Consider the following 26,200-nt stretch of genomic DNA (forward strand, 5'->3'; position numbering starts at 1 on the left):
CAAAGGGTATATTAAAGAAATGAAGTTTCTACAATTCATCTTCCAGGCTTGCCTCACATTTTTCATCCCAAGCTCTTCCCTTTAACAGCCTTCACTCTCACAAACCAAAGCTCTCAGCCTTCAAATTTGCCTTAGCCGGGATTTGAGGAGCTCTATTTTGAAACTGAAAGCTGAGTTTTTCCCACTGGGGACAGCGAGTATAGACAGCCATCGCTGCTGCCTGGAAGATAGAGAGCAAAGGAAATAATAAAGACATTTAAAAAATATACTATCATTCAGTCGCAACCTCCTGTCCTAAATCTGCTCACCACACCCCTGCCTCCTTCCCCACCCTCAGAATGCTGATCCAGGCCTGGCTTTGCCTCTCCTCCTCTTCTTATATCTCAATTTATCCCTCTTTACTTACTTCTATGCCCTCAATATTTAACCACCTTTATGTTTTCCCTGGTAAATTAATTGAACAAGGAGACCATTAGACTAAAGTGCTTTTAATGACTTAGCAACCTACTTTAGAAAACCAAAACCTGGGCTTGTAATACCTCAAGGTTAAGAAACTGAAATCTAAGGACAACCAATCACAAACAGTCTTGGGGGGAGGGGGGGGGAGTTCCTAAATGAGGCAACTGCTGAAGCTATAGCCAATCAAATGATTGCATTGCTGTGCCTCTCTGGATGCTATAGCAGTGTTGCCCCAGCTCTTGTCAGTGGATCTCTCCTAACAGTTCCACTTTGGTGCTGCCCAATTCACATAGATTTTTGCTCAAATAAGCTTTAAAAAATTTTTAATATGTCTCAGTTTATCTTTTAACATCTTCAAAACAAACTTACAAACAAAAACTCAACGAACATTCCTACCTAATTGCATGTCCTAATTGCATTTCTTTCTGTTTTCTCCAACAGTTTCATGAATCGAGAAAAATATCCTCACCATCCACTATTCACTCCCAACTCCTTTTATTTTGGCTTCTCAATCCTGTGGGCGGGTGTCAGCCTCATCTCCCTTGACTTCTCTGTTGGATTGCTCTCATTGACCACTAGCTTCTTAAAGCTCTTTCCTTCCCTGGCCCAAGCTCTCCTGGGTTTCCTCCCACTTCTCTGCCCATTTTCTCAGCCTTTCTACTCATTTCCTCCACCTCTGGCCATACCTTTGAGGGTGCTGTTGCCTGGGTTCTGTCTGTGCTCTTTTCTGCTTACATCCTCCTCCAAGGCCATAGGGATCACAGATGTGCCCTTTGCATCTGCTTTCCAACCCTTTAGAATGCCTTCTTTGCCCCTCTGGGAACTGACCCCTAGACACATGCCTTCTTAGCCTTCCGATGGAAGGTGGATTGTGGGGAGGGTGCTCCTCCTCTGGGCAGGGCCCCCCCTTCTGTTTGCTCTTATATCCTGTGGGGCCTGGTGGCTGGCTGTTCCCTGTATTCTGGGAGGCCTCTCCTTGGCTTGAGCACACCGTGGGTCCTGCCTTTTCCATCCCGCACTTTCCTGAAGGAGTAATCTGTAGAGTCTCTTTCATTATCTATTCCCTGATAGTAACAACCCTGCTTCTTCCAACACCGAGAGTTCTCCTTCCAAAAAGCTGAAGAGGTTTTGCTTCCTAAGGTCTCAGGTAATCTTTCAACAGAGTTGGGATATCTGCCGGGGGTACAAGATGGAGGCAGCATGCTGCCTCAGTTAGACCCTTCCCGGGACGACTGGCTGCGTTTGGGTGATGAGGATGTGTGGCGTGCGGATTCTTTCCAAGGACATCATCTCTAGTCTCTAAACCTGTGCACTAGCCGTTTCCTCTGCCAGAAGCACTCTTTTTCATCCCTTCCCAGCTTCCTCCAGGTTTCTGCTCAAGGGTCACTCCTCTCACCACCTGTGTTATCTAACATCCCCCCAACACTCTCACCCTCTTATCTGGCTATCCCCCTTTTTCCTCTGGGCAGTTATCAACACCTGACACATTCTAATATACTTGTTGGTTGTCTTTCTCTCTACTAGAATGTAATGTCCGCGGTGGCAGGAATTAATACAGCTTTGTTCAGTGCTGTGTCCCCAGTGCCTCAGACAGGGCCTGGCATGCTCAGTAGTGTTTGTTGAATTGATGAATGAGTGAATGGTGATGTCTCTTCCCAGGAGAACAGGAGATTTAGGGCAGATTTTAAATTGTACTAGGTAAGCCAAGTCAGAAACCTGAGATCGACTCCCCTCTCTTTCCTCTTCCCAACATTCAGGCTCACTCAGGTAGTTCTACCTGTTGGAGGCCTCAAAACCAAGTCCCCATCTCTCTGCCCTCATTCCCAGGCCAGATCCACCTCATCTTTCACCAAGCTACAGGCAGCCTCGTGCCTGTTTTCCCCGACTTTAGTTTCTCACCATCAAAATCATTCTTTTCACCGTAGCCAAAGGGTGTTGCCAACATGCAAAGCTACTAATGGCACTCCCTGGATTAACGAACTTCAAAGTTTTCTCATTTCCTCCAGGGTAAACCCAACCTCTTTTGGCTATAGTTTCAGATCTGACTTCCATATAACTCCTCAGCTTTATCTCTAATAGATTCCCCCCCCCCCCCCAATTCAGGGCTCCACCCACTTGTTCCTCAATTCTGCACAGCCACCCAAACCCCACCACCTGGTTCTTTAACTGGAACATTCCAGACAGAGAAAGGGGTGTGGACGGGGCGGGGCCCTTCTGACCTGAGTCCTCACAGACTCCAAAACAGACATACAAACAAAACAGGCAGCTTCTGCTTCTTCCCACCTTGTACCCCTGCTGTTTTCAAAGAAGGCCCCGCGTTTCCCTTTGCCAATTAGGTCAGTATAACACTTCATTTTAATTGCTTATTATTAATATTTCTTCCTAATCAGATTTGGAGTTCCCAAGGACAGGGTCTTTTTACATATTGTTTGGATGCTCAGTCTCAAAGGGAGGCTAGCACATGGTGGCCACAGAGGACATGGCTGAAAGGAGGATGATGAGTGAATAGAAGTTTATTTGTGTAAATTGGAAGGAAAATACAATGGTCTTTTAAAATATGGAAAAAAAACTCAAGTTGTATAAAAATAACCCATCTTCCTAATGAAACAGCTTCATATTTTATATACTGCTTTCCTTAGGGGGTGTGGTGTTATGGAAAGCATGGCTTTGCATTTGTGTACCTACCTGCCATTCCCAGTGAATATTTCTGGTTCAGAGTGCAGGAAAGTAGAACTTGCCATCCTGAAAGGCATCATCAGCGTAATGAACAGGCATTTAATTCTTGAGCTTTGAAAACTGAAGCGTGTTTAGCGTATTCCTGGGGCAGGTGCGGGGCCCGTGGGGCAGCCCTTTCTCTGGGCCACCTCCCCAGCATCCCTCCTTCCTGCGCTGGGGTTGACGGCACTTGGAAACGGAAGTGGTTGTACAGTCCCCAAGGTCTATTTAATCTTTGGCCTAGTTATTGAATTTGCCAAAAAGGAGGCCAATTAGTTCCAGGTGTGATGCTGGGGTCTCTGAGGTGGAACTTCCCCATTGGGAAGTTGGCTCGCACCTGCCCGTAAATGGCGCCAACATCATTACCAAGCCTCTCTCTGGCCTGTGGGGTGGGAAGGGAATTCTGTTCACTTGTTTGGTTTTAAAGTCAGTGTCCCATATCTCCTTGAAAATAAGTATACATTTGGTAATGTTCCTTTTATAATGTGAGAATTCAGTGCTATTTAGGTCAGACAACTTATAAGCAAGAAATGACCCTCTGAAAGATTAGACCTCAAAGCTCACTTTCATTGAAAAAAAAAGAAGAAGAAAAAGCATTTTCCTTTCACTAGTTAAAAAAGAAAAAAAAATAGACATCTGTGCTGATGAAACTGTTCTTGCCCCTCATTCATGGCGTGGCTCTTTTTGCCCAAATGGGTGATTTGTCCCTAGGGAGATGATGTAACAGTTTTTTCTCCATAAAAGAGCATAGAGTAAAAAGTGTGCTGAATTTCATGTACTGTAAAACCCCTTGCTTAATGCTTTTCAGTGTAGAATGCTTATCTTGTACAGCCCTGCAATGTTCCCAATTACAGTGCTCCTTTTAATCTGACCCCTGGGAAACCCACTTTCACTATTAGTCGTCCACACTGATGGGATCTGTGTTTGCATTCTCAACCAAGAATCGTGGCAAATTCTCAGCAGCTGAGGATATATGGGGACCTAACATTGTTCATTCTTTACAAAGCTCCCTGTAGTATCCAATGCAACACAAAATTCAAGGGGGTAAGAAGGCAGCCCCAACTCCCTAAATGCCTGTGCCTCACTCAGTTCATTCCCCCAAATACTGCCAGGCCTTCAGTCCCTGTGGTTTAAACAGGCCTGTGACCTCAAACTTGAACTTTGGGGAGATTGTCCCCACCCAGATATAAAGAGCATCTATGAGCAGAACATGAGGATTTGATTAGGAAAATCAGGAAGTTGGACGACTATGTACCAAGAAATATACTCTCATTCTTATGTCATGTATAAAACCAGTAAACAATTTAGGGTTAGACATATTGTAATTCTGTAGAATAGGATGTGAACTCTTCAAATAGAAACAGAGGAAGAAACTTATGTATAGCGCTAGAGTCTTACTTACAACTCAGACACATTGAAGAGAAACATGAGCTAAGTGTGTATTTTCTGCTCCATGAAGATCACAACTATAAACCAGGTACAGATGAACTCCAAAGACCATATTCTTTTTTTTTCTTTATTGATTAAGGTATTACATATGTGTTCTTATCCTCCCATTGCACACCCCCCCAGTCCCCCACTCATGTTCTCACGCCCCTGGTGTCTGTGTCCATTGGTTAGGCTTATATGCATGCATACAAGTCCTTTGGTTGATCTCTCCCCCTTACTGCCACCTTCCCCTACCTTCCCTCTGAGGTTTGACAGTCTGTTCCATGCTTCTCTATCTCTGGATCTATTTTTGCTCATCAGTTTATGTTGTTCATTATATCCCACAAATGAGTGAGATCATGTGGTATTTATCTTTCTCTGATTGGCTTATTTTGCTTAGCATAATGCTCTCCAGTTCCATCCATGCTGTTGCAAATGGTAAGAATTCCTTCTTTTTTTACAGCAGCATAGTATTCCATTGTGCAGATGTACCACAGTTTTTTAATCCACTCATCTGCTGATGGGAACTTAGGCTGTTTCCAAATCTTAGCTATGGTCAGTTGTGCTGCTATGAACATAGGGGTGCATATATCCTTTCTGATGGGTGTTTCTAGTTTCTTGGGATATATTCCTAGAAGTGGGATAACTGGGTCAAATGAGAGTTCCATTTTTAGTTTCTTGAGGAAACTCCATAGTGTTCTCCACAGTGGCTGCACCAGTCTGCATTCCCACCAGCAGTGCACCAGGGTTCCTTTTTCTCCACATCCTTGCCAGCACTGCACTGACAGGTGTGAGATGGTACTGCATTGTCATTTTGATTTGCATCTCTTGGATGATTAGTAACTTTGAGCATGTTTTCATATGTCTCTTGGCCTTCTTTATATCCTCTTTCGAAAAGTATCTATTTAGGTCTGTTGCCCATTTTTTGATTGGGTTGTTTATCTTTCTTTTGTTAAGTGGAATAAGTTTCCTGCAAATTTTGGAGATTAAACCCTTATCAGTGATAACATTGGCAAATATGTTCTCCCATGCAGTGGGCTTTCTTGTTGTTTTGTTGATGGTTTCTTTTGCTGTACAGAAGCTTTTTATTTTGATGTAGTCCCATTTGTTTATGTTCTCTTTAGTTTCCATTGCCCTCAAAGACCATATTCTTATTAGAGCTATAGTACAACTGGAATATTTTCATAGCACCAATAATGAACAATGTAACTATTACTGGTAAACCACATTCTTAAATTCTAGGGTATTTATGTTGGGCATCAAATTTTCTAAAATTCCCTAAGATCATTGTAGGAAGCATGCTTCTAATAAAATAACTCTTAACCTTTAGAAGACAACATAAAGCATAAAACAGTATGGCAAAGTTTTGGGAAGAAAGGAACCCGTTTATTTCTTTGTACATAAAAACAACAACAACAACACAACAAACACATCCCAAAACACCAAAACTTAAAGGTAGCCAATAATGTTGGTGATAAATTGCTAAATAAAAACATATGAACTCTTGCTTAAAGATTGAACTTATTAAGTAAATTTAGCATTTGGTCCTTTGCAAACTTTAGATAACTACAGTTCTAAGTAATAAAATAAAATTATTTTTTCCTAGAAGTTACTGAGAGATTAAGGGCTTATAGCAGATTGTCAATGTAACTCTGAATCCACAGGAAATACTGAGAAGAAAAGAATCAGAAATAATGGGGAGACCATTGCAACGCCCTAGTTCAGTGATGGCGAACCTATGACACGCATGTCAGAGGTGACACGCGAACTCATTTTTTTGGTTGATTTTTCTTTGTTAAATGGCATTTAAATATATAAAATAAATATCAAAAATACAAATCTTTGTTTTACTATGGTTGCAAATATCAAAAAATTTCTATATGTGACACGGCACCAGAGTTAAGTTAGGGTTTTTCAAAATGCTGACACACTGAGATCAGAAGGCTTGCCATCACTTCGAGTTCTTTCAAAGGCGCATGAAACTTTAACGATAACTTATACTCTTCAAACATAATTTAACCACTATTTTTTTTTTTGATAATTGATGTTCAGGAAAGACTTAAAATAAATGCTAAGATACATTTCAACAGTCTTCCTCTGACAATAACAGAAGTCCTTCAATTCAATTCATAGGGGTCACTGATTTTGGAAACTTGACCCTCTGGTCATGTTTTGACACTCTTGACACTCTTCAAGGAGAAGAGTGAGGCCTAAATTGTGGGAGGTTGCCAATGTTTATGTCACAACTACTTAACATTGTGCATATCACATATGTCAGATTCTTTTGGAATGAGGTAGAACATAGCATTTCATAAAATACATAGGCATAATTGAGCAAAGATTTTTGTTTCAAACACATAAAATTGGTTTTCAGAAAACCAATAATGTTTCTAGATTTCTACTTATTTGTAAGCTTTGTTTATTGTGAGATCTTTTTTTCTCGCCACCTTTCCTATTCTGGCTAGATTAAAAACATCATTACTTATTTGGGAAATGTGATATGCTATAGTGATGTCCTGTAAGAATACAGAAAATGCCCCCAGTGGTTAAGCTGAAAGATGCCTCATTGGGGGCATATGAGCTCCCCATGGACCATGTTGGATACTCATGTATTTGAGCAGATGTTCTCTTCATTGTAAATGGTCCTATGATTAATATACCAGTAGAAAGCAAAGGTGTTTTCAAAATTCTGTATGCATTGTATGAGTCATCCTGTATGCATCATGCATGTCTACCTTTCAGTCGCATGAAAGACTTGGGGATTTTTTATTTATCCTGCATTATGTGCACTTCTTAGTCCAGAAGGATTTCCTCAAGTTCAGATCTTTAATTGCCTTTTTTCTTCTTTATTAACACACTTCTTCGCTCCTGTTGCTGTGCTGTTGGTGCTTTTCTTCCTGTTGCCTTCTAAATGAGAGTCTGTCTGGCTGTCGTATCCCATTAGCCATAAATCCTCTTGTTGGCCTGTTTGAATATCCTGCTCACTCCCTTCTCCAATATTTCAGACCCTTCCCCAGTGTTCTCTTGGTCTGCAGAGCCCTTGGCTTCTTGGAGAAAAAAAGACAGAGTGCGCTTCTCTTTGTTTTGGAGTAAACTAAGAATCGTCTTCCAGCAAATGACTCTTGCTCTCAACCTCTTTATCATAAAGCATCTCCTTTTCAAAAGCAAAAATACTAGTCCACCACCTGACAGGTCCGCTGCCTTCTAGGTTGAGATCCCAGACTTTTGAGTTAAAAGTTAATATGGCAAAACTGAACTTTTGAGTTGTTAACCAACATCCCCTCCCATCCCCCCTACTTTCCTTTAGGAATTTTTCCCCCCTTTCCCTCACTTCCATTCAAGAGGCAGATAGCCTCAGAGGAGGGCTTCACTAAGGCTGAAAGCTTTCCTGGCGATGGATTCCAAACTCCTAAGCACATTAATAAGACTATGGGAGGAGCCTCTGAGAGGAGACAGAGCGTCATGCAAGAGTCTCAGAAATAGAGTGGCTTCTCTCTTCCTGGGTCCCCAGGTTGGAAAGCTTGCCCAAGAATTGGGGTGGGGCTGCAGACAGGGATGCTATTGCCAGAGCTCTAGATCAGCGGTTCTCAACCTGTGGGTCGCGACCCCCTTGGGGGTCGAACGACCCTTTCACAGGGGTCGCCTAAGACCATCAGAAAACACATATATAATTACATATTGTTTTGTGATTAATCACTATGCTTTAATTACGTTCAATTTGTAACAATGAAAATACATCCTGCATATCAGATATTTACATGACAATTCATAACAGTAGCAAAATTACAGTGATGAAGTAGCAACGAAAATAATTTTATGGTTGGGGGTCACCACAACATGAGGAACTGTATTAAAGGGTCGAGGCATTAGGAAGGTTGAGAACCACTGCTCTAGAGTTTCCTGATCTGTGCTCAGGAGTGGGAGCAAGATGCAGGCCTCCTATTACTGTTTGCCTGTGTTTATCTGCATGTGTCTACCAGAGCTTGCTGGGGGTTCTCTATAGGCCGACTTCACGCAGTTTCCTGCATCTGGAGCGGAATATCAGAGAGCTGTCAAGATACCAAGAAGGTAACTGTTCCTTGATGTATTCAGGCTGATGATGCCATGGTCAGCTTCCCTGAGGTCTGTGTTGCTTCGTATACCGCATGGAAGAAGTGGAAGAAGCCACCAGACACAGGGTCCATGGGCACATGAGCCAAGTTCTCAGACGGACAACAAGTAGAGAGAGATGAATCGAAGGTCAATGTTCCCACCCTCCCCCAATTCAAAGACCCTCCCTATCATATTCTTGTTCATGAAATGATGAGAGGCTGAGAGAGAAATTAAATTGGTTAAATGAAAAGTGTTAAAAATATTTTAGAATTTCTGAGTAGTAGATCCATTAAACAATAAATCCTCATTCCCAGCTGCACCCACCTCTAGCCACTACCATTATACTTCCTGTACCAATGAATTTGACTTTTCTAGCTACCTCATATATGTGGAATCATAAAATACTTGGCCTTTTGTGACTGATTTATTTTACTTAGCATGTTTTGTAGGTGAACCCATGTTGTAGCATGTAAGATTTTCCTTCCTTTTTAAGGCTAATAATATTCCTTTTTATGTATATAACGCAATTTCTTTATCCATTTCTTGAAGAACACTTTGGTTGCTTCCACATTTTGTTTATTGTGAATGATACTGCTATAAGGATATCAGTACACAAATATCTGTTCAAATTCCTGCTTTCAATTCTTTTGGGTATATACACAGAAGTGGAATTGCTGGATCGTATGATAATTCTTATTCTACTTACTTATTAGATATAAGTAAGTAGAACACTTCTTATTTTGGTAATCCATCAGTTTCCTGTTAGCTTTGCAGCATGCACTTTAACTCTGTAGTATTGTTTTCTTCCTTTTTTGAATCCATACACTTAAAAAATGTTATCTAGAAGCTTTCCAAGAAGTATCATTCTGTTTCTTGGTACAGATTGTCAGAGATTGGACTTATCACATGTCTTTTGTGTTTCTTTGCGCCTCCCCCCGCTTTTGGTATGTTTGTATAGTTGCCATGCCACTTCCCCTCTTGTTTATAGTTAACATATAATTTTGGTATCTCTAACCAGTCTTCTCTTTGCTCTGAGAGGCTGAGTACGTGTCCCTGCTACTTTTCCTTCTCTCACTTGCAGTTTGAGGGGTAAATGCAGATTTAGGTCCATTTTTCTGTAGCCTGAAGGCATTATAGTGAGAAGAGTGGGCAAAATGACCTGGTAGTAGATGCATTCTTTGTCAAAGGACCTGAATTCTCTCTGTTTTAGGGAAGGCAGGGAAGAGTGGTGGGAAGAGATCAACCAATGAACTTGTAGGCATATATGCATAACCCTACACAGACAATGAGATAGTGAGGGCCTGGGGATGGGGGTGGGGGGTGAGTAGGGAGTGAGCTAGAAGAGGTTAATGCGGGGGGAAAAGGGGGATCCTTATAATAATTTCAACTATAAAGATTTTTTTAAGTGCACAAAAAATAAAAATTTTTTTAAAAGAAAATTTTTATTCTATCATGCCATATCATAGGGCCCATTTCTTTGTGACTTCATGCTTTGGGTTGTTCCCCAATGAGCTCAGATCCCAACCAGCACCCTTTGCCTGGGACTTGGATCCTTCAGGCAAGTATGAGATGCTATCCTTTAAAGCTTTTTCTTGACTTTTTCCTGAACTGCCTACTCTGTTCCACAATCTGCTTCTGTTCAAATTAGGAAGTATTTTTACAAAATACAGAATGTTGTCAGTTCTTTCTTTAGTACAATTTCTGAAAGGGTGGGTTAGAAAGCAAGCCACAGAGGAATGTTTCATTCGTTCTTTGACATTTTCTTAACATTCATATTCTCTATTTTTTAGTTGTTTCTGTTTGTTTACTAATTTTTAAAAATGTATCTTCCTTGTCAAAATACAGATGCCCCCCCTCTCCCCCACTCCCCCTGCCCATTTACCCTCTCCACTCCACTCCCATTCCCCCCCAGGCCTTCCCTGCACTATTATCTGACCATGTGTTATGCGTATATGCATATAAATTCATTGGCTTATCTCCCCCCCTCCCCACCCCCCCAAATACATCAGTCAGTCCGTTGCATGCGTCAATGTCTCTGGACCTTTTTAGTTCACTAATGTTTAATGTACTTTGTTATGTACCAAAAGGATATTTTGTGATAAGGATTTGTTCTGCTGTCTTTTCTTGAAATCTAACAAATCTTTGAATTTCTGCCCCAGGGCTGTAAAGAGCCTCACCTGCTCACAGTGGAGAAGCAAGCTTGTGGCTCCTTACCCTGAGGGGGTGTTCATTAGCATATGTGCCAGCTACACTGACCTCGCATTTTCACCTAGTGCAGTGATGGCCAACCTTTTGAGCTCAGCAAGTCAGCATTTTGAAAAACCCTAACTTAACTCTGGTGCCATGTCACATATAGAAAATTTTTGATATTTGCAACCATAGTAAAACAAAGACTTCTATTTTTGATATTTATTTTATATATTTAAATGCCATTTAACAAAGAAAAATCAACCAAAAAAATGAGTTCACGTGTCACCTCTGACACGCATGTCATAGGTTCGCCATCACTGATCCTAATGTGAACTTCAGAGAACCTTGCAACCTCTCCATCAGTGGCTCACAAGAGTGCCAGCCTTTTTCTTTTTAAATGCTGATCTCTCCAGCTTATGTGGATTTTGAGAGAGGCCTTTCCCTCGCTGATAACTGAAACCCCAAATTTCTGCTGAGGGCGAGAACTGGACTGAAGGTGAGGACAGGAGGAAATTTAGCCTAAAGACAGGGAAGGAAGAGATCAACCAATGAACTTGTATGCCTATATCCATAACCCATGGACACAGACAATGGTGGTGAGGGCCTGAAGGGGGAAGGGCGGACTGGAGCAGGCTGGAAGAGGTTAATGGAGGGAAAAGGAGGACTCATGTAATACTTTTAACAATGAAGATATTTTAAAAATTAAATAAAAATTTAGCCAAGCCCCAACCGGTTTGGCTCAGTGAATAGAGCATCGGCCTGCAGACTCAAGGGTCCTGGGTTCGATTCCAGTCAAGGGCATGTACCTTGGTTGCGGGCACATCCCCAGTGGGGAGTGTGCAGGAGGCAGCTGATCAATGTTTCTCTCTCCTCGATGTTTCTAACTTTCTATCCCTTTCCCTTCCTCTCTGTAAAAATATCAATAAAATATGTTTTAAAAAAAATTTAGCCAAAAGTGCTGGAATAGTTGGGGCAACTAATCCCCTGGGTGAGGAGGGGGGGCAGCTGCCCCCCAGGAAGGGAATGTAGTGGGGGGGCGACTCTATCCTCTGCTGGCCCATGTTCTGTTTTACCCGCCCACCTGCCTTCTCTTCCCCTCACATCTGCTGCCTTAGCCTCCTACCTTTGTACTTGACACTTCTGCCTCAGCCCAGGTCCAATTTCAGGCAAGGTTTTAACACGGTAGTGTACACTGTAGAAACAGAATGGATCTCTTTTGAACATCATTGCGTTGTTCTATTTGTATGTGAACACATACCATTTGTATAAATTATTTAAACACTTGAGAGACCTTCTCTTACTCTCTTAAATGATCCATGATATTTGGATCTGCAGGTCCTGTAAATAAGAAAACAAGACTGTGTGTTTTTGACTCACAGAAGTATCACATATGCCAATTAGTATCACAACTAAAGTATCACATATGCCAAATAGCACCACAATTTTCATATTGATCCAGAAAGGAATGTTAAAAAGTGTTTCTGATATGTGAGAAAAAACATACTATACCTGGCTGATCTACCATGTTGGTATTATCTACACCTTTGGGGGTCATAAATAACTAAATTTTGAACACACTGGGAAAAAGAATTAGAATCCTCAAAATTCACATAGAACCCTGGGAAAGAGAATAATCCCAGATCCCACATGGCTTGCTCTGCTGGCGCTGGCTGGGGCTTGCCGAATTTCTGCCCATCAGATCTGGCCTTCTGGGGTTGCCTTTCAGACTTCCCTTCATCACTTCACTCACTCGACTGCAGTTTGAGACTTTCCCCTGGATGACCTGAGTGACTGCACAGGCAATATTGTGCTAGTGTTTCCCTTGAAGCTTGATTCTGCCAAGAACTTGAATTTCAGTGTATTCTTGCCTCTCAGTGGTAGGGGCTTAGAGGTCCCTGATTGGTGCTCAGGGCCAGTAAGGAGAGGGGCCTTGGGCGTTTAGCCACTTACCTGTCCTCTGTGCTTTCTGAGAATTCTCCCAGGCAGATCTGGTGGCCTGGTCAGGTTTAATGGATTACCCCTCACACAACATCATTTTGTATCCGAGGTTCCTTTCTCTTAAAGGGTAGACTTGTGTCATGCCAGGTACTATCAGCATGATCATGACACAGAGTTAGTAGTTCCTGAAAAAGTTTTCAGAGCCTCTTGTGTCATCATTAGATGAGTAATTCATCTTACTGTGGCTAATATTTCTAAGCAAATGCATTTTTTTGAGAGGATGGAGGTAGGATAAAGACCTGAAGTCTGGACCCATTCTCCCTATGATTCTAATAATTATTGTAATAAACTAACCCAATAAGTAGGGCAATGGTGGTGACGGGAGCCTCTCCTGCCTCCTCGGCAGTGCTAAGGATGTCTGACTGACAGCTTAGGCCTGCTCCCTGCCACCTGCCATTTTGCTCATCAGCCGTAAGCCCAGCTTCTGGCTGAGCGCCGCTCCCCCTGTGGGAGTGCACTGACCACCAGGGGGCAGCTCCTGCATTGAGCGTCTGCCCCCTGGTGGTCAGTGCACATCATAGTGACTGGTGGTTCAACAGTTCGGTCAATTTGCATATTAGCCTTTTATTATATAAGGTAGAATTATATTGTATTATTATATATTCATATGTTAAGTAAAATATCAGATTATATAAACAAAAACAAGCTGCATTTACTACTGATTTTAAATATTATAGTTGATTTATGGAGTTCTATTGATATGCCAGGTATTACACAGAGCACTTTACAAATCTCTCATTTAATCCTACATCAAGAGTAGAAAAGTAGCCCTAACTGGTTCAGCTCAGTGGATAGAGCGTCGGCCTGCAGACTGAAGGGTCCCAGGTCCGATTCTGGTCAAGGGCATGTACCTTGGTTGCAGGCACATCCTCAGTGGGGAGTGTGTAGGAGGCAGCTGGTTGATGTTTCTCTCTCATCAATGTTTCTAGCTCTCTGTCCCTCTCCCTTCCTCTCTGTGAAAAATCAATAAAATATATTTTTTAAAAATTTAAAAAAAAGAGTAGAAAAGTAGGTGCTACTATTATTCCTGCTTTATAGAAGAGGTGATAGACTGTGAGTGTGTGTGTGTTTGGTGGTGCCTTAAGTATCTTCCCTGTGCTCATGCCAGATTTGAACCTATATGTGTTAGACTCCAAAGACAGAGTTCTGATTCTTTAAGCACCACTGTTGCTCTCGCCATTTATTTGCTGAGCTGTTCTCCAGGCTACCAGTTACAAGCTCTTCATCCCTCCAAGGGGCTTGGATATTGACTGTAATGGTAAGTGCTTCTTTTCTTTGTCTTATTTATTCCTCTCAACAACTCTGCAATGTGACTACTGATATCCTCATTGACAGCCAAAGAAACAGGCTCAGGGAGATGAAATCATACAACTGTTACGTGGCAGACCCAAACTGACCATGTGTTCAACTCCAAAGTCCTTCATCTTCTTTCCTCTTTCCCACACCCATGCCCATCCAGCCATCACCCACCCACTGACTCGGAAACCTCTCTCTTGTGCAGGCAGCAGGACAGCTACCAGGGTGAGGCCATGCCAACAGCCCAGCCTCCTGGCCATGCATGTGTTGGGTTATAATTGAAGGGGAAGAGGACCAACCAATGAGTCAATGGCTGGGCTCTCTTGGGAAGCCTGCCTTTGGCCCTTTGCTCCATCCCAGCCCTTCTGGGGCCTGACAGACTCACAGCTGGGGGTGTGGCCGGCCTTCAGTGATCTGACTGATGATATTTGTTACGGTTCTGATACTGGATGTCATTCTTTTAGCACTTCGTCTATTTGTCTTTAGAGGTTGGTGGTAAAGGTTTTCATCATTGCCTTTGGTTAACCTCAAATAATGAAGTTAACAAGCACCAAACATGTTTGGAAGGATTTCAACCTCAATTAAGTGTGTACTGTAGCATGATTTGATTTGTGGGAGAGGCATAATAAGGAGTTCAGAATAAATCATATCTAACATGAAGCCAGGGACTAAACATAGATGTGTAACAACATGGAATGTATAGTTGCCCACCCAGGAACACAACTATCTCTGCAAATTCTTGCAGGCTGCTTGTGCTGGTTGACTCACTAGATGTTCATGGATATCCTCCAAATAGTTTTCCTATCAAACCATGAAGTGGGAATCACTGTTTGGGTCCCCCCGCCCCATCACCACCATTTGCTAAGAAAATTGTTATAAGGTGCTGCTGGCTATTCCTGGATAAAAAAGTGCTGCCTCAATGCAAAAAAAATAAGTGCCCCATTGAGCATAACCTCATTTCCACCTGGGCCTGGGGAAACACACTGATCTGAAACCCACTAGTTAGAGAGAGGTGTGTCTATTCTAGTCATCCTGTTCACACACCAAGTTGTTTCTTTACGTCTCCCTCCTCCACCATGAGTATCCATACAACATTCATCAAAGGGGAGGGCTGTGGGAAGGAAACTTCTAAGAAAGAAATAAGAAATAAGACACCCACACAAGAAGCAGGTGAATGGCCAATGGCACCTTTTGATCGCCGTTGCAACCTATTTATTTCCTTTAAGGTTACACAATCAATCATTGTTGCTAAGTGCAGTTACTAAAACAAGTGAATTACATAAAACATCATTAATCAATTTTTGCCCTGTTACCAAGACATTACTAATCAACTTTGCCCCGTTGCTCTAACTACTAATATTAACTTGCCCCGTTGCCCTAGCTATTAATATCAACTTGCCCCATTTCCTAGACTATTAGAAACTTGGCCCGTTTCCCAGACTACCCTTGACCATAGTTGGTTCCATTTCCCCAGTACCTGCCAACATATCTGAGAGGGACATTCCGAGGTCACAGTGGCCACGCACCCGGAACCAGCAGTTTTCTGCGGCATCTACAGGCACGCCCCCACAGAGGGCAAACTCACATAGTTATTGAAGAGTTTATTTCTTTCCTCCAGTTAGTTCCACTGAATGCCCTAGCATTTTTGGAGAGGTCATAACTAAGTCAGCATTCTTTTAGACCTTTCTATTGCATACGCAACAAATATCTATTGAATAGTTGATGCTGTCTTAAACAATTTTAGTTTTTGGTTATTGTCAATTTTTTATTTATTTCTAATATATATTGAAGTTTTGCTATTCAATGTTCACTTCTTGGCCGTCTCTATCTTACCTTCTCTTTATTCCTTTCCTCTTATTTGATGGATTATCACTTTTGCCAATTTTCAATGAGTTTTCTGCTCCTCTGTATATTCTTACTGGGGATGAGAGATGGTTTTCTTAAATTTCCTTCAATTATTATATTAAACTAGAGGCCTGGTGCATGGATTCATGCACTTTGAAAGGAAATTAATTAGAAGAAATATTCTAGAGGCCAGGGAGGGACATGGGAGATTGGCCGGCCAGGGTGGGACTGCTGGAGGTTGGCTCCAGTGTGGGTCTGGCTCATCTCACCCAATCCCAATCTGCAGGACCCCAGCAGCAAGCTAACCTACTGGGTTGGAGCGCCTGCCCCCTGGTGGTCAGTGCATATCATAGCAACTGGTTGAATGAAGGATTGGACACTTAGTGTATTAGGCTTTTATTATACAGGATCATTTTCAAATTTTGGTTCATCCTGTATGTCTTTAGATTTAGGGTTTATTTTCTTTCTCTGGCATTTTTATGGGTCTGATGTTAGTAATTACCCCCTCCACCCCCTTTCTTATTTATAAAGAAGGAGAAATATGCCATTTTCCAAAGACAACGTTTGTGGTTTTGCCTTTGACCTCATTCTTCAAATGGACAACTGAATAGCACGTTAACATGCATGGCTTCTAGACCCATTCTCAAACTCTAGCTGAGAAATCTCAAATGCTCCTGTTAGATTGACACTTCATCACATCTCATCCTGCCTCCTAACACTGCCCCTGATGGAGATCCTAAAGGGCTATAATCCTAAGTACGCACTGTTCCTAGGACTACTTTTGGGATGCCACCCCACCTGTTGTAATTTACTTTGGGGGTTTGCACCTTCCATGCATTTTTTTTTCTGGAAATTCCCACCTGTGACTGGATATAGAAAAAAGAGTGATGGCGGGGTAAAGAGTGGACAGAGGATGGCACCAGGCCTCAAAGAGCATCACCCACATAGGGAGAGAGCCTGGGTTATCCAATCAATACATAGCTTGCATTTCTGAGCCAGGGATTGAATACTGGGAAGGGGCAGGGCTTCTTTCCTACCTCTATCCACTCTTCCGGTGAGAGGAGGAAGCGAGCTCTGTTTCTGGTGGTTATAGCCCAAGGAATCATGGATTGTGTTTTTAATACCATTTTGCCTTCTTGCACTTAATAGAAATTGGTCCTAGATGCTGAAAATAGGTTATTTAGTTCCAATTTGGGTAATGGAATGTTTGTATTTTTTTCTGTGTCTTTATAGGTATTTTGTTGAATTGTTGGGAGCGATTGAATCAGGGCCTCTAAGCCAGATGCCACAGTAAACTCGACTTTCTCCCATTCCTCACTTCTTAAAGGTAAAAAGCCCTTTAGTCCAAAATATGGTTATGTTGATATCCTTGTAGATAACGCATCATGTACCTGACAGGAAAGAAAGGTCTATTCAGCTGGGACTAGTTCTCTAAGGCGGGGAGACTCTAATTGAGGAATAGATTTCCTGTAACAAAGTTTCTCATTGTCTGGGTAGACGGCATTGACAGAAAGACTACATTGATGAAACCATCTGATCTTTCAACCCATTCGCCTATGTAGAGAGATTCTGTAAATTATAATGATCTAATAGCAGAGCTTAGAAACACCTGAATGGAAAAGGCAAACAATCCTGAGAGCAGATTGTGTTCTCCCTGCGCAGGGTCAGTTACTGTGGGACGTGGACCAATTTCCCTGTCTCCCCTGGGGATCAGCACTGCAGCTCACTTCAGGCGTGTGTGTTCAGGCCTCTATGACTTCATGACCAGGGGACACTTCTCACATGTGGGATGGGAGGAGGAGTACCTTCCCCTAGTCCCGGGGATGTTGACAGAGCTGAGTCTTCACTGCATGGGAGCAGAGTGTGGACAAATATTTGGCACTGGGACAGGGCTTGGCCTCCCGCACTTGAGCTGCTGAAGCCCAGCAGAGTCCTGCAGCCAAAACCGCAGTCCTAACAGCTTCTTTTACAAAAACCAAATTTCACAAGTGTCAGTCTCCCGGGCATTGGTGATTTCAGAACGCGTTCAATTGGGTGGAATCAAAAGATATGTGTGTGTTTCTTCCTGTTGCCCCGCTTCTCTTTCACCCAAACGTTGGTCCTCTGTTGTTTCAGTGGCACAGCACAGCTAAGAAGCAGCATCAAATAAAAAGTACACAATATTTTACATTTTAGTTTTATTTTGCTGAGACCACAGACTGATTTTTAAATGCGTTAAAGTAATTAGGTTCTGGGGTTGTGCTAATGAGAAATCGGTGGTCATCTGTCTGCTCACTGGTACTCCATCATCTACAAAACTCTCAGTAGAGAATTATGATTGACAGAATGCTAATTAGACCTTGTCAGGGTTGGCATTGAAATTGTGTGGCCAATAACTGAAGCAATAGTCCCATGGAAATCATTTGTAGGACCAAGAACGTGTATGCTTTATTCTCTGTGTGTGTGTGTGTGTGTGTTCAGAAGATATCACATACTCTTATTCAGAACCTGGGTGTCAACTTTATGAACTGTTTAAGAGATTTCCATTTCCTCATATTTTCCTGTCTTGTATCCATCTTCCTTCCTCCCTCCACACTGAGAATGAGAAAGAGAAGAGAAAACTCACAATCAAATCATATTCTTAAGTGTAGTGATGACTGTCTCATCAAGCACATTGTCCTCAAATGGCATTTAGCCTTCCACTATCTCCCTGGAGGATGAGGCCTGCACTGCCGGTATGGAACATAAAGAGCCAAGAATCCTATCTGATCTGCGTTATTCCTTGACGCAACCAGGTTACTTCAGTTTGGTTTTGGAATTTTCCTTGACATCATTTGCTTTTTTTAATTAAATTTTTTAATTTATTGATTTGAGAAAGAGAGGAAAGAAGAGAGAGAGAGAGAGAGAGAGAAACATTTATTTGTTATTCTACTTTTTTAATGCATTCATTGATTGATTCTTGTTATGTGCCCTGACTGGGGATCAAACCCACAACCTTGGTGTATCAGAACAGCCCTCTTTCTAACTGACTGACATGGACAGGGCTCATTGATATCATTTGAGTTTTTCCGGTGACACTTGGACTCTTGGTTGGTTTTAAATTCTTAAGGCCATGCTTGACCAACCATCAGAAGTCAGGGTTTTCTGTGGTAACAAACAATCTCAAAATCTCAGTCACTTACCACAGTAAACACTTAGTTCTCACTCACAATTCCACTAGTCATTTGAAGAACTGTTGGTTTGACTGTGCCCAGCTGAAATTGCCTCCAGGCTACAGGTTGGGTTCATACCTGCTCCATATATCTGCTCATTCTATGATCCAGTCTGAAGGGGCAGCCACTATCTACAGCAGAGATGAGGAGAATAAGAAAACTTTGCAGGCTATGCTCTGAACTGGCACACTGATATTTCCAGTACAGTCCATTTGTTAAAGCAATTACTTTATAAGGCCAAAACCAAGGTCAATAGGGTGGAGATGCTCACTCGAAAGTATAGGCAAGTCACATGAAAATAGACATTATCTTATTACAGGGAGAGAGCAGAACGTTGAAAACAATAATTTTGTCCCACCATACCAAACTTATAATGGTTTGAAAAAAAATCACCATCATTCATACCTATTTTTACTAGATGTCCTCAGTTTGTAGGTAATATAATATCAATAGAGTACCTATCTCAATCATGGCCTCATTCAACTTAATTTTCCTCGAGAGCTAGAAAAGGGTTTTATTCCTCACCCCCAATCTCTCCATCAGAACATGTCTGCACACTAGAGGACATAGTCATTAGATGACAGAAGATTTACTGTCTCCCTCCTCAATAGAGTGTGCAGTGGAAATAGCTCAGGATTTGTTTTCATACAGACATGAGTTTCCAGCCAACTCAGGAACTAATTAATTAGCTGAGAGTAACCTTGGGCAATTTATTAAGTTTCCTAAGTCTCTATTTCTCTAGCAGGAGGGACATGGTACTTTCTTCACTGAATTATTCTGTTGATGAAATAGATGACATACTATGTCTCTCATAAAGATTCATTTCCTTTCCCTTCTAAATATCATCTACCATCCAAGGTAAATTTTAAATCCCAGTGCCTTTCCTAAACCACCTTTAACTTCCTCTTGAATTAAATGAGCTCCTGCTCCTCTGAACTTCTATATTTCTTAAGAGAGAGATCCATAAACTTCTCTTGCATTCATGAATGGATTTCAGGAAGTTCATGGACCATCTCCCTCCCCTTTGGAATCAGTGTGAAATTTTATTTGTATGAACCATGTGCAGATTTCTGGGGGGGGGGGGGGGGGGGGACCTCTCTAAGCCTTCATCTGAGCTTTAAAGTTCTGCTGAGCCCAGAAGTTCTGAACCATTGATACTAGATGAACTGGGTAACTTGACCCTCATAATATAGCACCTTATGTGCAGGTGTTGCTTCATGCTATTAACCCTCTTTTCCTATCTTAATTATGAGCTTCATGAGGGGAACAAAAATATCCTCCATGGCTAATATATTTTCTACAACTTGTAGCACAGTCCAAACCCTGGAGAGAATGCAATAAATATTTATTGATTTATTACCCAGGTAAGGGTTTAAAAATACCACCACAACCAGCAAAGTGAATCCAAAAAGTTCAAATGTTTAACAACAGAGCTAAAAGCATGCAGAAAAAAAAAATAAGAAAAAAACTTCTGTTGGTAGCAAAGTTTGTCTGTGGCTCATTCTATCATGTGAAACATTGCATTAGATGTGATTAAAACACATCTTCTTACTGATTAAAACCCGTCTCCTTCACTGCCTAAAAGAAATGCGGAATATTTCAGTGATTATGGGCGTGGCTACAGGTTATTGCTGGGAGAGGGATGCTGTGGGTGAGGTGACATGTTGACAGTATGTTGGATGTAGCACAGTTCTGTCAGAGAACACTTAGATGTCTTTGCAAAGGGGCTCCTGCTAATCTATAGGTTGATGATTTAGTCCAAATGTAATCTGAAGAAAAGGAAGAAGAAATAATTATAAATAAACCTGTTTGTGCTTTTTCTTTCTTGCTGAAGAAATAAAACAAATATAGGATTAAGATCATTAACCAGAACCATAAACACCACTCAGAGATATTTTTTTAGAGAGTGAATTTCTAGACATGAAAGAACCTTCAGCCCGTTAGCAGTACCAGGTAGACCTGAAGGCGAAAGGATATGAGGAAACTGCTCATGGAAGATGTAAGCATGTTGTCAAAACTCAAAGAGCTCTTGCTGGTCCTAGGGTTCCTTTTTATTGCTCAGGGCTTCCAAGATTCAAGTTTTTGATTCCCCAAGATGTGCACAATGATCTTAGGGGACACCATCTTCAAGTGCAGCATGGCCATAGAATTCTCAAGACACACTCTCTATATAAAAATTCACAAGCATACATTTTCACAAGTCAATCCTCTAACACTTTCAGAGGGCCAGATTCTGTATGCCTAGCAACAATTCTATTTTTTGTGTGTTTTATCCTCCTTCTTAGCTTCCTTGCTAGGCTTTAGGGAATTAGCAGGACTTACCACCAATTGGATTGCAGAGCTTTTTGGCCCACAGTAAGGCTTGCTATCATCAGGTATGTAAAATCTTGCCCAGTGTAGTCAGAAGTTAAAACCAAACCATCATAAACCTGCAGGACTTATGACCCTTAAAGCCCTGGGGGAGTTTCCTGGACGAGACCTCAATGGAACTTTGCCCAAAACCCCAAATGGGAAATATATATGAACTGATTCTGTGCAGTGTGAAGGCTGAGGCAGCAGCAGAACGCTTTTCTTGACTGATACAGTGATAGATTAGTACACATTTAATCTTAGGTTAGGGGGTTGGAGGAGTCAGTCTTCAGTTAATGTTAATAGTCCAGAGTTTGAGTTTAATGGTGAGGGGAATTTTTCTTTTGTGACACAATTATTCTATACTTAAGCCAATTAGAAAGTTGTTATATAAAGGAAGAGAAATGCCAATGGGATACCAGTGTGTATTGTGGCTGAGATTGTGGACTTCTAGTTTAACAGGGGTTGGTGGTGGTGGTGGTGGGGGGGGGACAGGAAGAAATCATGGGTAGTTTAGTAATTATTTAGTGACAAAACATAAATAAATTTCCACATTTTAAAGTATATAGAGATTGTTGACTTTAGTAAAATGTGCTTACATTTGAACTTATAGAACCAATGAATGGGGGGTTCATTTACATTACACTTGCGTGTGTGTGTGTGTGTGTGTGTGTGCGCGCGCGCGCGCACGCGCACGCTAGGGTTTCCATAAAGAGTAAGTTTTCTGGTTGCATTAAATACATATTTGATTTGTAAACACCTAGTGGGTATATTGGTTTTCTGAGTCAACTTATTGTGAAAAGCAAGATGTTTTGCAAAAGTATTAGAGCAAAAAGATGCCTGTTGGAAAATACTTAGGGTACAAACACAGTATTTTTGGCCATAGTTGATGGAGGAGATAGGACTTACAGGCTGTCTTGTGAAAACCTGAAGAAATAGACCACGTGGCTGATCCAGTTCTTCTGATGTCTGGTGGGTACATGTAATGAGGTATTTTGGTCATGACCTAGCTGCACACCCTACACAAAAATCCAGATGACATCAAAGCTGTAGGGTTTATCCATCTTTGTTTGATTCCATATCAGATTCTGCATTCCATCAGGGCTTAAGCAAAAAACAAAAGCAAAAAAAGTTAATTACAAGTTCCTGAACGAGTCTCAGAAACCTCCTTTAGGTAAAAGATTTGTCTCTGACAATGGAGAGTTCCTTGCAGTTTGATATGTCTGAGACACCCAACACACCTTGACTTCTAGATGTTTTTGGTTATCTGACCTATCAGAGGCTCTAAATATCAGCAACTGTAGCTGAAGATTTCTACATCCTATTTCCCATACCAATAGGAAATAAATATATTTACATATACCGTGGTTCTGCCAGAACTAGAAGCAATGAACATTTCTCCCTGACGTATTAGGGGAAGCTCCGTAATAGACGAGAGTTTGCTGCCTCAAGGTCTACGTAATTTTTTTTCTGAGACTTTTCTTCTCATCTCTCAGAAATGCTGTGGAGGGCATTAAGAGGAAAGGAGTAAGAAAAAACCAACGAGTGTTTGGAACTGTGCTGTCCTTGAGGTGGACATGAGATCAGCGTGCCGACCCAGATTTCAGCTACTCCTGGCACTGTCCAAGATCTCCAGTTGTTTGGGATACTTCTCCCTTTAAAAATTGGGTACAATTGGTATGAACCCCATGAAATATACAGTGGTGCATCTGGTGTTCTTGGTGATGGTGATAAATGGTGACAATGGTGGTTATGGTAAGGAGGAGGGTGTGTGTGTGTGTGTGTGTGTGTGTGTGTATGTACATGCACCCATGGTGGTCATGATAGTGAGGCTTTCTGTTAGTGAGCTTTGACTCTGAATTCTTACTTGCGATGAAGTCTTTAGGCCATCCTGGACTTTCCCTCCTGTTCCTTTCCAGCATCATATCATCCCACTGGGTAGAACCCTAATCCCTTTTTATTTAAAGTATACAGACTCAAAACTGTATGGCAGTCTTCACTGAAATTTGGGACTAGGATTGTGCAATGTGAAATCTAAATGGGAACTTGACATGTTTCTTCGAAGGTATCGTGTTGATTCCTGATACTAGGAATTTTTCTCCCCTGTGTTGCCGTCTCCAACTCATTCATTGTTCTTCCCTCTCCTCTCCAGCTCATGTGCCTCTTACAGCCTTCCCCCCAAATTCCTGTTTATTTTCATACAGACATCAGCTTAGCTCACTCTATACCTTAATTCATATCCATTTCAGTTTGCTTGTAACTGTCTTCCCAAATAAACAAAGATGCCTAAACTAAGATGGTTCATACCCTCAAAGGAATTCTATTACTTAGCAAGAATTAAAAAACAATGTTCAATGAATTCTCACTTCACTTCAGTGCTTCAATCCATACCTATCACTCAATAAAAGCACCTTTTGAGCACTTTAAACTCTTATTCACTCCCTCTGTGGGCATGTAAGAGCCCTTTTTCATTGAACCACACCAGCCTTAGAGGTGGAATTATGGAGGCCCTGGGATTTCTTCTCTGCCAACTCACCCCTTTCTGTGCTAAAGGGTAGAATTGAGAAGAATACATAGGCCCTTCTTTTCAACTCTTTTCCTAAAATCTTCTTATGGTTCCAAGAGTCTTTGCTGCCCTTATAGTTTCCTCTTCCTTCTGCTTTGTCACGTCCAAAACTGGGGGCCCAGTACCCTGCTGAGAACTGCCATTGCTCTCATCCCGATTGGGGTTGACGTCTGTCTGCAGTGGACCATCTCCAGTCATGACCTCTGTTAGAGCAGCAGGAAAGATGTGAAAGATAGCTTCCATCCAGCCCAGATACCTCTACTTTCACAGGGGATGGGCTTTAAGTGGCTGTTCCTAAGTCCTTCATGATTAAGGTGTATTTAAACTTTAAAACCCGGCATGTTATGTTCTTTTGTGCTAATGTGTGCTCTATTGGGCATCTTTTTGAAAAAGTAAACCAGTTTTACTCCTCTGGAAATTCTATTGCAGCATGACCATCCTCTACTTACGTCCCATCTCACCTGACCCCAGGACCTCTGCAAGTGATGTCAGCAATACCTTAGCAGTGCAGTATTCACACGGACAGCCTTTTCAACACTTACTCTGACGTAGTGCAGACTTCAACAGGCCTGGGAACAATGGAACCGTAGGAAACATTGTTTCTGCATCAGAATTTCATAGCCAAACTCTAACCCTCGTGGTCTTTTTCTGAATTAGTATTAGGCTAGTAGGCTTTCCATATTAAGGCTAACTAGTCCATTTCATCAAGCACTCTTCCTTGCCTTTTGCTGGTTATTTTCCTTTGCTCAGGCCCAGAAGCATACACTTGGCATGATTTGCTCTGTGTCCTTCAAAAATGTTCCTACTGATGAATGATTCATCCTACAAATCTGTGGTCATCTGACATCTTCTTGTCACTTGGATATATATGTTTTTAACTTTTGAATTTGTTCCATTGTCATTTTTACCTCTTATTACTGGCGCTTTCAAAGTTCTCAGTGCCTTTGTACTCATCAAAAATTAAGCACTTGTCAGAAATAATAGAAATAGAAGCAACCACAATGTAGAAAACTAACAAACCAAAGGATGGCTGAGCCTAAAATGACCAACATGACCAATAACAGCACCTGTGGTGGTAGGCAGAGTCCACAGTCTTTTGCTTTGGGGCATCACTTTATGAATTTGAAAGTACAGAAGTTGAAAGTTGGTACGTAGATGATTTCTTTCTTGCTATAGAGGAGTTCATGCTAGTTTTTCCAGAGGCTTGGTCATGGTGCAGTGTCTGCCTGTGAGACATAATTTCCAATTGAATCTCTATTCCACGATGTGCTTAACAATCCTATGCCTTGGTGCAGCTACTCTGTTTCTCAGGGACTTCCCTCTCAGGGGCTGGCAAAGATTTACTACTCTGCCTTTCTTTGTTCAAGAGTGGGGAATGGGGTCTGGACAGTGTTGTACAGTGGTTAGAGCTTCAGCATGCACACCAAAGGATTGCTAGCTAGATTCTTGGTCAGTGTCATGTATCTGAGTCGAGGCAACCAATCGATATCTCTCCCACATCTCTCTCTCTCTCTCTCTCTCTCTCTCTCTCTCTCTCTCTCTCTCTCTCTCTCTCTCTCTCCCCTCCTTCCCTTCCTTCCACTTTCTCTAAAAATCAATGGAAAAAATATCCTCAGGTGAGGATTAACAACAACAACAAAAAGAGTGGGGAGCGGGGTTGACATGAGCATTATCAATATTTCTCCTGAAGTTCCTGTTCTCCTATTTTTCCAGGAGGTAGAAATGTCTCATGTACACAATTTTTTTGTTTGTCAAACTCTATTCCAGAGTTCCCAAGAAAAATTTACAGATTAAGTCCTTCATCATGAACCTTGCTAAAGAGATAGGAATTAATATTAGGACTCGTAAAGAAAGTGTTCCCTCTGTTCTCCCCAGTGGTGAAACATATTCTGATGATTCAGTGACAACTTTGCTATTCCACTGCCTCTCCGTGGCAGGGTAATCAGAGAGGGCGGGAGGAGAGGAGCTAGTTGCAGTACCCAGGCCAAAGCTTGGCTTGAACTGCTGGATATACTCAAAGACCTCAAAAGAGCCATGCTCCACTAATTTTATAGCATTTTGCCCTATAACT

At 41.8% G+C, this 26,200-nt stretch overlaps 1 long non-coding RNA gene across 1 annotated transcript in view; it reads left to right on the forward strand.

The window, feature by feature from the left end:
• The first annotated feature begins 2,696 nt into the window (after positions 1–2,696).
• LOC118667568 overlaps positions 2,697–26,200 on the forward strand; it is a 38,104-nt gene continuing 14,600 nt past the window's right edge. The window contains exons 1-2 of the long non-coding RNA XR_004971323.1: positions 2,697–2,795; positions 17,257–17,350. This is a non-coding gene — a long non-coding RNA (uncharacterized LOC118667568). The remainder of the gene's footprint in view (positions 2,796–17,256; positions 17,351–26,200) is intronic.

The sequence above is a fragment of the Myotis myotis genome, unplaced genomic scaffold, assembly GCF_014108235.1.
Source record: "Myotis myotis isolate mMyoMyo1 unplaced genomic scaffold, mMyoMyo1.p scaffold_m19_p_12, whole genome shotgun sequence".
Classification (NCBI taxonomy): domain Eukaryota; kingdom Metazoa; phylum Chordata; class Mammalia; order Chiroptera; family Vespertilionidae; genus Myotis; species Myotis myotis.